Here is a 14,419-nt window from a genome sequence, read left to right as displayed (position 1 = left end):
CTGTTTTTACCATTAGATTTTGGAGTGCCAGTATGCCATCACTCACATAGTTGAAGAAGCCTAGCAACTGTTTAAATATATTCATTATAAATTATAATTCTATAGTGTACATACTGGCTATGATCCTATTAACAGTTGATCACATTCACCACAAATACTAGTCTAATATTATTTAGTACCCAAGCCAGTACATATTGGTATATTATATTGATCATCCTTGCACAACACTTTTCTCTACACTGGGGACATTCCATTAGCCTTATGATACTTAGCTACTTGGGTCAGTGATATTTCCCAATATATAAGAAGCTGGCATCTTTTAGGCTCTTCTCATTTCTACCCTCTGGTTACTATTTGCTGAATTTAACATAGTCCACCAGTGATTCTCCAATTTCCATATTGTGAATGTCTTATTACTTATGGGCAGTATTTGCCAATTTATATCTGTTCTAGATTCATGCTGACATTCTAACCTCACCGCATTAGTTAGATTTGTGTTTTTATATGGGTATTTTTCCTTTTTTTCTATTAAAAGTTAATTTTTAAACCACCTTCTTGTCCCTTTTTTTTACGTATATATGGTTTAATTTCTATCTTGGATAATATAGAGTGGTTGAGTGCTATTATGTACACGCTTTTTGTAGTGTGACTCTCACATTACTTTTTGTGTATAATATTCTGCTATGTGCAGAACATTGGAATGTGAAATATTCATATTTTCATATTGAGTTAGCGCACATAGAAATATGTAATTGTGTTTGCACGAGAGTGGGGTGTGGTGATTTTTTTCCCACTTTTTTTTCTCCATTGACTTCTATAGGGAAATATACGTGAATGCACACACGTTATTCTAACTTCGTATTTTTGCGCTCGTTGGGTTACCGTGAGAGCGAAAACAGTTTACTTTCAACTCATAATATGATTGCAACCTGACGAGCGCAAAAAACTTCAAGCTTCACTTGTAATCTGGCCCACAAACTTTTCTCTGGGGTTTTTAACTGAAAGAAGAAATGCTATTTAAAAGGTTTGCTCTTACATGCCTTGCTTTCTGTCACACTTTATACAGATATTTATAGGAATATCTGTTTATAAATACATAGAACATATTCCCCTATCTGTAGAACATTGGAATGTGAAATATTTACAGTAAACACTTTTTTAAATATGAATATTGCATAAATATGATTTTACATGTTTTTATCTACTAAGGGATTAAATGCCCTATCCTCCTGCCGTAGGGGGAAATAACTAATAACATAACTATATTTATTTAATATAAACTTACAATTCTTGTATAACCTTAGAAATAAACAAACTTCAAAACAGAGTAGGTGAAATACCCGCAGATCACGTTTATTGTGGAACACAAGAACTCAACGACAACATCATCATAAATTAACAGGGGGCGGCAATCAAGTACTATATAAATCACCGTAACCCCTGCTAGGAAGATGGGTCGTGCCAGTGATGCAGGAGATAAGTGGAACTCGGCTACCACGCAAATGATGACTTTAGGGAGTTCTCTGCACTAGGCAACACGGACAGGGGACGCCCAGATGCGCATACAAAGACATCACCCCTGCCCGAAATTAGCCATCACTCAACCTCTTCTCATCCTGCACCACATGCCCGGACCAACCACCACACGAGATCACCCAAAATACAGGGCATTGCTCTCACCGCCACCACCCTCACAATTGTAGGAGTATATCTTGCCGAATATTCTCTAAGAACAAATCAATTCCACGATCTTGCAAATGCACCCCAACACTTCGATAAAGGCTTTTATCAGCCACTGATATGTTTGAGTGCTCCAGAACTAAACCTCCAACCTCAGACATAAGCTTATGCATTTCTCTGCTGAGCTTTTTTCGAATATGAAAATTCATGATTAGCCCATATAGCGCCAATCTGTGAATAATATTCAACCAACCCAATCTCACACCAGACAGCCACACTTAAAATGTTCTAAGGTTTTCCTGCATCACGGCACTCAAGTCACTACAAGGGGAGGCCCCTAAGTCATTGCCGCCCAGATGAATTTTCAGGATGTGTGGATTCTCCCAACGCCATGAGCGTTGCACAATAATCCAGGCAGACCTGACCAACATAGCCCTCTCCTACCCAACAACATAAGGACAGCCCTAGATGAGGGGAGGCTGAGTTGTTGTTGTTCCAGTCTTGAAGAGGCTAGAATAGCTACCCAATGGACATACAAGTGGGCGACTATCCATACTTTAAGCGGACCCCTTGTAGGCCCTGCAAAAGAAGCAAGAGTCAGAAACAGAACAGAAAACAAATTCAAAACATCAAAAAACACAATACTCTTACTGGGCAAAAAAGGGCCTCACATAAAGTTATACCTCTGTGACCTCCAGCACCCTAAAACTTTTATGTGGTCAGCCGACCAGCCTAATTCCGCTGCCATTGTTGTTGTCCTGGCACCTACCCTAAATGAATGGGGGGCTATGCTTGCTGGGTTCAAACTTGCTGTTTTGACTCCCCAACCCAATACCCAGTGAAACTGAAAACGAGTTAGGGGCGTATCATTGGTGTGAATTAAAAATCTCTGCGAACCTACTGGACACACATCCATATAGGATATTAAAGCTCTCGGGCAACAACAAATGTCCTGCTGGATGGGAAGTGAGAGCCAGACCCCTTTACCCTCCTGATCTACTTTGGACCGAGGGACGAACAGTAGGACACCTACATCCGTAAGCCGTACATGATCATACATGATCCCGCCACTGATTGGCTAATTTTGATGGAGGAACAAGTTCCCCAACCATTTAAGTCCCATGAAAAGCAAGGGTGAAAGCCGCTGAGAACAGGACATCGAACAGGGTGACCAGCCTATCCATGGTTTTGGTTCCCTAATATTCGTGTATAAAACCACCATGAACAATTAAATCCCCACTTATATACCGTGTACTCTGAAATACAAGGTATGTATTCTGTAGTTTGATTTCCACCACATTGTATGGTTGTTGTGTTAGGCGTTGATAGATTGTTACGTCTAAGAAAAGATAGAAAATATTGTATGTTATGGAATATTTTTGTATCATCTTCATGTGAACTTGAATGTGAATTCATTTTGAATCTAAATTTATTCGGCATTCCCATAAAATGGGGGGGGGGAGGTCCAACAAGAGGTGGCTTGTATAGTTGATATAAGAAGTAACTTGCATGCTACATTGCTGTGTATCATTGTGTGGGGTTAATGTTAATATATTCAAAATGTTATTGTAACATAGATTTTTAGATGTAGATTCCAAAATAAATACCTCACAACTTTGGTCGATATTACACCATTTTGGATCCTTACCTTCTAGGTTTATGCCATAATTATGTGAAGCATCACCGTACCAAGCAAACAAATTATAACATTTTACAGATACACAGGGTGTCCTATGTAATGGTGCAGACCTTTTTGGTCTCTCTAAAGGAATAGAGTTATTATTTGTGCTAAATAGTTCACAAACAGGTGTAAAATGTCCAGCATCTTCAGGTGAGTAATAACATGCCGTTATTAATACTATTGGGATATACACAAAAATCAATATCCCCATCAGAAAAAGGAAGATCTTGCAGGAATGTCTTGGATCCATGATTGAGATCACCATCCTGGTCTTTGTGAGGAGTGATCGATACCTTATCATCCGCTTCTCCTTTGTGAGGGGTGACCGATACCATGTCACCTGCTTCTCCCCTCTTTGGACAGAGTTTCACTCGTGAAGTGTGTATCCAGATGTCCTTGTTGTCAGTCAGTACGGCAGTCCTGGTTACAGTGATCACAGTGACGGGTTTGCTGAACGGGAAACCTCCTTTCTTTGCTTTATTCAGCTGGCGGATGCAGACAAGATCTCCAGGCTTGAAAGGATGGGTTGGTTCCTGTGAGGGAAGAGGTAAACGGGAAGACACATCACCATAGATGCCATTCAACTTATCAATCATTTTTTTTACATATTGTTCCTTAATACAATCTAAATCACCATTTTTAATGATAAGCGGGCCTTTTACCCATGGAGTCGGGAATGGTCTACCCATTAGGACCTCAAATGGAGACAACCTGGTAGTCCGATTTTGGGTCATTCGGATTTCTGCTAAAATCACAGGTAAATAGTTTTGCCATTTAACTCATGTACCTGCTGTTGCCTTTAAAAGTTTTTCCTTGATATTGCGATTCATTCTTTCTACAATCCCTGAGCTTTGAGGGTGGTAGGGAATATGAAAGTTCCAATTAATCTGTAACCATTGTACTAACTCATGTGTGATTTTACTAATGAATGCTGGACTGTTATCAGAATTAATCTGAAGTGGACAACCAAATCTGGGAATTATTTCAGTGGCTAAAACTATATCCACTGTTTTGTTTTTTTGTTACCCTCTGGGTAACAAAGGCTTCTGGCCACTTAGAAAATTGGTCAACTATTACAAGCAGATATAATTGTTTAGTGCCAGTTTTTGGAATATGTGTACTGTAAAGTCAATTTGTAGATGTGTGAATGGGGCTCTAGGTGGGGGTAAGTGGTTATGTTGGGCTTTATTGGGGATGGTTGCATTGGTTTGTAATGTAAGCAATATACACATCTATTAATATATGCCTTGCAATGGTCACCTATGCCTTCAATGTAGAAGGATTGTTTCAGCAAGTTAGTTGTTGGTTTTATACCTAGGTGTCCTACACCATGGGCTTGTGCTATAAAGAGTGGTGCGCTGTTTACTGGTATGCCCACCTTCCCCTCTTTGGAAAACAAACCATTCTCATCTAAAGTTAACCCATTAGTTGTCTAGAAAGATATGTCACTAGGAGTGGCATGTCCCTGGAGTTCAATAAGCATATGGTCTGTAGAACATGAATATATACAGACGGATGGTCCAGGTGTATGAGAAGCATAAGCAGCTTCTTTAGCAATTTTATCTGCAAGTGCATTACCTAAGGAAATGGGGTCAGACTTGTGTGTATGTGCATGGCAATGTATGATTGCTATGTCCTTTGGGAGGTGTATGACCTCTAAAAGGTCATTAATCAGGTCTGTATGAGAGATGGTCTTGCCATCTGCTGAAACAAAACCACGTTGTTTCCATATCATACCAAAATCATGCACAACCCCAAAGGCATAGCGAGAGTCAGTGTAAATGTTAACAGATTTATCCTTAAACAATTTACATGCTTTTGTGAGTGCAATTAATTTGGCAGCTTGTGCAGAAGGATAAGGAATGGGGCCTGCATCTAGCACAATGTCTGGTAGCTGCACAACAGGATAGCCTGTCTTATAAATACCGTCACTAGGTCGGGAATAAGAACCATCAACAAACACATTATCAGTATGGTCAAAAGGTTTGTCCATCAAGTCAGGTCTTGGTGTGGTAATGTGGTGTATTACCTCTATACATTCATGGTCTGTCCAGATTTGTATTATTCAGTAATATACATTCACAACCAGAAAGTCTTTGAGAAGTCATATGTTGGGTAGTGACATTTTTTACAAGATGTAAGACTTGGTGACTAGTGTGTAGTACTATCGGATGGCCTAGTATGATTGTTTCAACCATCTCTACAGCCATGGCACAAGCCGCCAATGCTCGGAGACACGCCGGTATCCCCTGTACCAGTATTGGAACTACTTTGGAAAAGAAAGCTACGGGACGCACATTGCCTCCACCATGCTCTTGGGCACAGACAGCAGCCATGGTTTTACAATTGTCCCTCACATACAAGTGAAATGGTTTACAATAATCAGGTAGTCCTAAAACAGGGGCACTAATAATGCTAGTCTATAGTGCTATGTAGGATTTAGTCATGTCTGTGGTCCATTGTATATGTTCTTGGCTATCCCCTTTTGTGGCTTGCCTTAAAATGGAATCGTGATGGGAGCACTCAGGAATCCATTGTCTGCAATAATTAATCATACCTAGAAAGGTGAGCATGTCCTTTCTAGTGGCTTGGTTTGAGATCTGTTGAATCGCTTGGATTAGTTTGGGACTGATGGACTGGTGGCCTTGGGAAAGCACAAAACCAAGGTAATCCACTTTTGTCACTCCTACTTGTAGCTTATGTTTTGCTATTTTGTGACCGTCGGCAGCAAGGTGTTTTAACAGACTAATTGTATCTACTGTATTTGCCTCCTGGTTAGGACTACACAACAGTAGGTCATCGACGTACTGAAGGAGGACGGAACCTTGGCTGGTTGTCCATGACCGCAAGGTACGTTGGAGCACCAGCGAATAGACCGCAGGTGAGTCCACATAGCTTTGAGGAAGACGGGACCAGGTAAGCTGACGCCCATCATAAAACAAAGCCATAAGTAGCTGTGTCTCAGGGTCCAATCGGACCGAAAAAAATACATTAGCTAAATCAATGACTGTAAATATACAGGCGTCATGTGGAATGGCTGTAAGGTTGTAACATCTGGGACTATTGGGGCAATTGGGATCACTATTTCATTAATCGCTCTTAGGTCTTGTACTAACCTATATTCATTGTCTTTCTTTGGGATCAGATTTATAGGAGTATTATAGGGAGTAACTACTGGACGGAGGATTCCTTGTTTAAGGAATTCCTCTATCATGGGCCTTATCCCTTCTTTCTTTTCTCTAGACAATGGATATTGTTTAATAAACACTGGAGTTGTATTAGGTTTCAATCTTGCCTTATACGGGGTACACTGAAATAAACCAACGTCAAGTTTTGAAGATGCCCATACAGAGGATGGGACATCTGTCAATATGTCATTATAAAAATACAGGTTAGTGGACCCTAGACTCATGTCTAACCCACCCCGTCTAGTGACAGCTACTTTCACTCTAAGGGGACCCATGAGATCACGACGCAAAAGGTTAAGGGGACACCCAGTTATAATACGAAATGGGTGCAAAAGGTGTTGGCCAGTAAAGGGTACCCTAACTTCAAGTGGTGGTGTGATGCAAGTCTGAGTCAGCACTCCATTAATCCCTAGAGAAGGTTCAGATTTTACAGTAGTGCCATCATACATATCTGAGCATAAGGTGGCGCATGTAGCTCCGGTGTCTACTAGAAATAGTAGGGGTTCTCCCTCCACCTCTAGGACCAAATATGGTTGCTCATGATAACTTGTTGACACCACTGGAAAAGTTGGAGTGATACCTTCTGGGCACCCCTATGGTCATTGTATGTTGTGTTTGGGTGCCTCCATGGGTGCAGGGGCTATGTAAGGCTATCAATTATACTGTCGGGATTATAAGGCGGCCAGAATTATTAGGGGGTTTTGGGCATTCCTTTTTCCAATGTCCCTGTTCCCCGCAGTTAAAACAATGTGTTCTGTTTGAAGTATAATTTCTCCTTACTCTTCCTCTTGCTCTCCCTCTACCTCTCACATACATTCTATTACTCCCTGTATTATCCCTTTCCCTGGCCTGGAATGGGTCACAATGTTGTAAACTCTGCTTTTGATAAAAAGCAGCTTTTTTCCCCTCTAATTTCTTGATGTCAAAACAACCTGCCCCTTCTTTCTCATGAATTCTTTTCAAGAATTCTGCTGGAGTCAACTCCGGCCAATCAGAGACAAGTTGTTTCACCAACAAAAAAAGCTGAGGTTGCATTTTACTAATGCAAGTCTGGACCTTCAGAGAGCCCATTGCCTCTCCTGATTCCATTTCAGCCTCTTCCTTCCAGCATTTATAAAAATGCTTAACAAATTCTACTACTGTTTCCTTTGTATTCTGTTTGCACGCTAGTGCAATTGACATACTTTGTTTATCCTTCCATATTCTATGCATTTCTATACTTAATTCTCTCCATATTTCGTTAAGTCCCTCACGTGTGTTTGGGGCATACCTAGTGGTTGGATCATGACTCAATTTACTAATAGTCTGTACATTACCCCACTCCCAACCTGATTCAGGGTCATAGTCTAGAAGTGCATCAATGATAATTCTTATGTCTGTCTGTGTCATGTTTTGTCCCTGTAACATTCTTTTTAAATACATAATACAAGCTGATGGATGTTGACGGGGGTTTGGGGCTCTCTTAGTAATATCCCTTAATTCACCCGGGGACAGAGATTTAATAATTAATTGGTCTCCCACAGGGAGAAATTGCATACTAGCTTTTGGTTCAGCCGCCTCCTCCCCTTCTACTTTTTCATTCCCTCTTCTATATTGTGGGGTTAATGTAGGGGGGTAGGAAGGTGTTACTGGTTCAACCTTAATCAGGTGTTTGGGCATAATTAGGGGTTTAGTGACCTGGTATCGGGGAGTTACAGAAGTTCCTGGCATAGTCCATTCCTGGGGTACCTGAGTAGAGGCAATAACAATGGTCTCTAGATCTATGTCACTAGGGGATGAAGGCTAGGATATAGTTTGTTGTATGATGGCAAAGGTAGGTGAGGGGCAATATGTGGGGCAGGGGGGTGAATATGTTGTCTGCCTTTGCTTCCTACTTTTACCCTTCTTTTTATTTCCATCCACATCAATATATTGCCAGTGTGGAGCAACTATCAGCCAATTTTCACCACCCTTTTTCATATAATTTATATCCCACCCTGGGACACCCTTATACCATGGAAATGCATCTTCATCACCTAGACACAACCCTTTTACCATATTCATATGAAATGTATCATTATCCCCCTCTCTGAGAAATAGATCAGAGCTTCTCATAGCTTCCATCCATCCTGCTATATTATCAACCCAGGGGACAACATACATGTATCCCTCGGGCGACACCCTTCCCACATAATCTTTACATGTCTCTCCCGGTCTAGGTGGTGGAAATTGTTTAGACTTGGATTTGTCCATTCTCAACTACTAACTTATCCTTTAAAAATTTACAACAAAAAAATGCAATACTTTACCTTTAAGAGCAAATGGCTGTACTGAACCAAAGGTTCCGACAAATCCGCTACCAGTTATTGTGCTTAAATGCTTAAGTTTGCAACAAGATAAAATATCACTATTCTGTTTCTTTCAGTTGTCACTGGCTTTCATCATTTCTGGGTCAAAGGGTTACCCCTTACCAGAGAGATGGTGCATTTACAACGTTCAGAAACCTAACAGCAATAAGCAACATTTTACTTTCTTAACACTTTATACAATAAGCAACATTTTGCCATACAGCATATTTAAAAAGCAAGCAGCATGAGAATGTGTGGTTTTATCCTTCAACCAGACTTTATATAACTTATATAACCTGATTTCTACCAAAGAAATCTATTATTCCCCTTTTAGTCTACCAAAAACTTAATAATTAAAATCTACCAAAGATTCACATATATGTTTCCCAACTATTCCTATGTGGATGGAACTTTAGGGATCCCGTGGTAAGAGAAAAGGTCAGAATAAAAGACTTTGTTCAACTTACCTTATGAGATCTCTTGTTCCATCCCACCTTCTGACACAAGTTTGTTGGGTATAGCGTTTGTTCCTTGTACTGGCTGACAGGATGCAACAACGCCTTCTCTTCAGAGCTCTGGGGATCAGCAAGAATGACACAGACACAAAATGTGTTTCTCACTAATTCCAATTTATTGTTAGTATGTACAATGGTTTTATAGTAAATTATACGTCACAAGAGGCCCCAGGAAATATAGAAAAAACGTAGTTAGCAGTTACACATCTGGATGAGGCCACAGGAAATAAGGGGATGCAAGAATGAGTAAGGGAAAGATGCAGAAAATGTTCATATAAGCATATATGGATAGAATTATATTAGAACCATATGTGAAAACTAATACAAAGGAAACTCGTGGAATGCTGCTGTGGAATGCTACTTGCTGCATTATATACATTTCATACAAGTTGTAAAATCCCCATTATGTGTCTGTTTAAAAGTCCCCACAAACATAATAATATATATAATATACCCATCAAAGACCAGGAGCCGCATGTAACGTACCACTTCAGGGGAAGAGGCGGACAGTCTGTTAATTGCGAAGACAACACTTCAGTTATCCATCCAAAAAAACCACTGACCTGTCTCTCAACTTGTGGCCCCATATTTCTAACACCACAATAAACTGAAAAAGCTCTAAGAGGCAAAGGTTCTTAGTAAGCCCTTCTGTCCACCACTCCTGAGGCCACGGCTCCATGCTCCACTCACCATTGAGGTGCGCTCTGTATCCATGCGAACCTGTAGCATTTGCAAAGAGTTGAAGAGATTGGTTGAAAGCTCGACCCTTGAGCCATGTACAAATGCCGTTCAAATCTAGCAGGAACCAGTCCCACACCCAAAGATCCTCTATCATCTCAGTGATCATCTGTATCCTTGCACATGGTGATTGAACCCCTTGGAGCTGCCGCTCCATCCGTTTGAGGAAGATTTTACCCATCAGAATGACCCTCCCCACAAAATTCAACAATCCTACATGGGATTGCAACTCTCTTAGCGTGCAATATGTAACAGAAGCAATCCGATGAACTTTGCATAGTATTCTCTGTATCTTGTCCAATGGAAGTCTGCACTGCATAGAAACGCAGTCAATCTAAATTCTCAAGAATGTAGAAAATAGTGAGAGTCCAGAACTTTCCAGCTCACAACACTGTGCAAGCTGCAGGGATAGAGACAAGTCCCAGCAAAATCCAAGGAAATACATAAAGCAGCAGCACCAGTGAATACATTTCCTTTTATATAGGACAAGAGGATAAAAATCACAACGTTTCGGGGCTCACCCAATAGTCATGTGTACAATTCTTACATGGTAGGTCATTACATTTATACCCTTCAGGTGAGAGTATTCACAGGTGTATCCATCACATAATCAATACATATCGCCATCTACTGACAGAAAGATAACATTACAACTTTTATGACTCAAACCTATAAAAAGAGTCATTACACATCGCCACCCACTGGTGAATATACCATATTACAGAATATTTTATTTTAATAGAAAAAAATTCTTATATATTAAATAAAAGTTTCTCATTAAAGACAGATCACATGACACAGGATAACTACTGAAGTCATGAACTCAATCACAGCATGTATCTCTAACTTAATCTCACATATACTGATAATTCAATCCTGAACCTGGCCAAAATAATTCAGGATTAAGGCATCTTATAGGAACAGCGACCAATCTAAATCCATATTTAGACCCCTAGGGTGCAAGGTATCTAATTTAAAAATCCAGAATGCCTACCGTCTCTTCAAAATAAGCTCTCTATTGCCCCCTCCCCTAGGCCTTTCTATCCTATCTATTATCTGAAATCTCCACTGTGAAATTTGATATCCAGCCCTAACAAAATGGTTAGAAACGGGGGCTTCTTCATCACCCCTCCTGATGTTTGACTTGTGTTGGTTGATACGCTCTCTGGCTTTCCTTGTGGACTCACCAATATATACCAGGCCACATGGGCATTTAATCAAATAGATAATAAAATCTGAATTACAGGTATAATAATCCTTTATATCAAACTTTGATCAGATTTCCCTTTTAACTTCAAATTTCAGGTCATGGGGAACCCTCATATACACACCTTTATTAGATAGTTGGTAAAAGATCTCTGCAATGGCGATGGGTTCCAATGTGGCCCCCAATTATGCAAATATATACATGAATTCCTTTGAGGAAAAACTTGTGTATAAGAATCCTCTGTTTATCCAGTATGGCGCCACATGGTGGTGCTATATTGACAATATATTTGGCGTTTGTGTGGGCGACATTGGAACCCTTCTAGAGTTCATGGCTGATTTAAATGGTTCTACTAGGTCCATAAAATTTAAAATCACTTTTAGTGAGTCTAGGCTTGATTTTCTGGACACATCAGTGTATAAAGGTGAGAGCCAATTGTGTGCAGATTTATACTTAAAGAGTATTGACCGTAATAACTTGGTTAAATATGATAGTGCCCACCCTGTGCCCCTGTTGAACTCACTTCCATATAGCCAACTCTTAAGAGTAAGGAGGATTGTGTCTGATGCTAATTTAGTTGAAGAGAGGCTCGGGGAGATGGAGAAGTTGTTTATTAATAGGGGTTATCCTGAGGAGCTAATAAAGAAAAATATTGACAAAGTACTGGCATTAAATAGGGAGGACCTACTGAAAGAGAATAAAATGAGTGAACAGAAAAATAAAAATAAGGACCAATATAACAGGCAATCTAAACAAATACAGAATATCATTAAAAAGCATTGGCATATCCTTAGGGATTGCAACCCTTTGGTTACTGAGTTCAGTCAATATCCTATGCCTGTGTATAAAAGAGCCCCGTCTCTTAGAGATGGCCTTATTAGGAGTGATGTTGGTAGTGCTAGAACTGGTGGAACAGGCTATATTACTAATAAGAATAAGGGTTGTTACCCCTTTCTGGGGTGTTTTAGCTGTAGCAATATGATCAAAGGACGCCAGTTTACCCACCCGCATACTGGAACAAAGTTTGATATAAAGGATTATTATACCTGTAATTCAGATTTTATTATCTATTTGATTAAATGCCCATGTGGCCTGGTATATATTGGTGAGTTGACAAGGAAAGCCAGAGAGTGTATAAACCAACACAAGTCAAACATCAGGAGGGGTGAAGAAGAAGCCCCCATCTCTAACCATTTTGTTAGGGCTGGAAATCAAATTTCACAGTTGAGATTTCAGAATATAGAAAGGATAGAAAGGCATAGGAGAGGGGGCAACAGAGAGCTTATTTTGAAGAGATGGGAGGTATTCTGAATTTTTAAATTAGATACCTTGCACCCTAGGGGTCTAAATAGGAATTTAGATTGGTTTCTGTTCCTTTAAGATGTCTTAATCTTGAATTATTTTGGCCAGGTTCAAGATTAAATTATCAGTATAAGTGAGATTAAGTTAGAAATACATGCTGTGATTAAGTTCATAACTTCAGTAGTTATCCTGTGTGATCTGTCTTTAATGAGAAACTTTGATTTAATATATATATAAAAAAATTCTATTAAAATAAAATATTCTGTAATATGGTATATTCACCAGTGGGTGGCGATGTGTAGTGACTCTTTGATTTATCTGTGTTTGTATTTTTATAGGTTTGAGTCATAAAAGTTGTAATGTTATCTTTCTGTCAGTAGATGGCGATATGTATTGATTATGTGATGGATACACCTGTAAATACTCTCACCTGAAGGGTATAAATGTAATGACCTACCATGTAAGAATTGTACACATGACTAAGGGGTGAGCCCCAAAACGTTGTGTTTTTTATCTTCTTGTCCTAAATAAAAGTAAATGTATTCACTGGTGCTGCTGCTTTATGTATTTCCTTCGATTCTCAAGAATGTGAGGAAGGTACATGGACCCTCTGTCTTGTCAATGGGCTAGAGGAACCCCGAATTTGGACAACGTCATCATCCTCATACTCTGCATCAACAGCTCACAATCCCTGGAACCCGGGTTGCCTACCAACAAAAATTCATCCAAGTAATGAGCGATTCTATCTTTCCCTGCCACTTCAGCCACAGCCCAATGAAGAAATGTGCTGAATGTGTCAAAGTAGGCACAAGAAATAGATCGGGAGACAACGATCCAAGTAGTAGGACTCGTCAAACCAACAACCCATCAAATAGAATGAAGAACTGGAATGTGCCGATTCCACATCCAGTTTTGCCAAAAACGCATCACATTCTGCCGTCCACACTACCTGTTGTGCTTCATCAAAGGAATGGTAATGTACTGTGCTCAGCTCAGTGGGAATAACATCATTAACAATTTAAAATCTCTGCAAACTTGTGAACCAAGTACCGTACCCGTGACTGGAATAACAAACCCATGCTGCAAGCCTCCCTTAAGCAAGGACGCCATGCACCTGTTGGGGTATAAGGCTAACTACCCCTCAGTGGGGTTTCCGCCGTTACCTGCTGTAGCACTCCTTTTTCCGGGCTTTTTATGTCTCTCAACTTTCTTGACGCAGTTCGCGGCGGGATGATTACCCCCTCTGCTGAAGCAAAAAGAGCATGCTACCCCTATTGGGCACTGCCTGTCTTGAAATTTCCAGTAGACCCCTGAAGCCCGAGGAGATGGGTGACCTGGTGCTTGGGTGGCCATTAGCGTGCTTGCCTACATTGCCCGCTCGGGTTCCAAGAGCGCCCACAGCTGCATCTCCACTGCCCCAAAGTCCAGAAGAGGGTTACTCACCATCTTCCTACTGAAGGCTGCGTCATATTCCACGGGAGGGAAAGAAAGCTCCTCCCCCCCACCAGGAATGGATGTAAATGTACCCCGCCCACTAACACTTATCATGCTCTCAAGCACATCCTCTACATGTACAACATCCACATGCTCCTTATTCATAAATGTATCCTGAACCTCATCCCTAAAATGACACTTTGAACATGCAAAGTGGGCCTACTCCTGCCCTTAAATGATGGTAAATCCTGACTAAGACTCTGAAAAAATGGGGCGTGACCTTTCTAGTAAGGACCCTATCCCCTGAACTGCTATGCTCACCGCTAAACACGACCACCTGATGCAAC

Source organism: Bombina bombina, chromosome 8 (assembly GCF_027579735.1).
Source record: "Bombina bombina isolate aBomBom1 chromosome 8, aBomBom1.pri, whole genome shotgun sequence".
Lineage (NCBI taxonomy): Eukaryota > Metazoa > Chordata > Amphibia > Anura > Bombinatoridae > Bombina > Bombina bombina.
Note: the sequence above shows the minus strand (reverse complement) of the source record.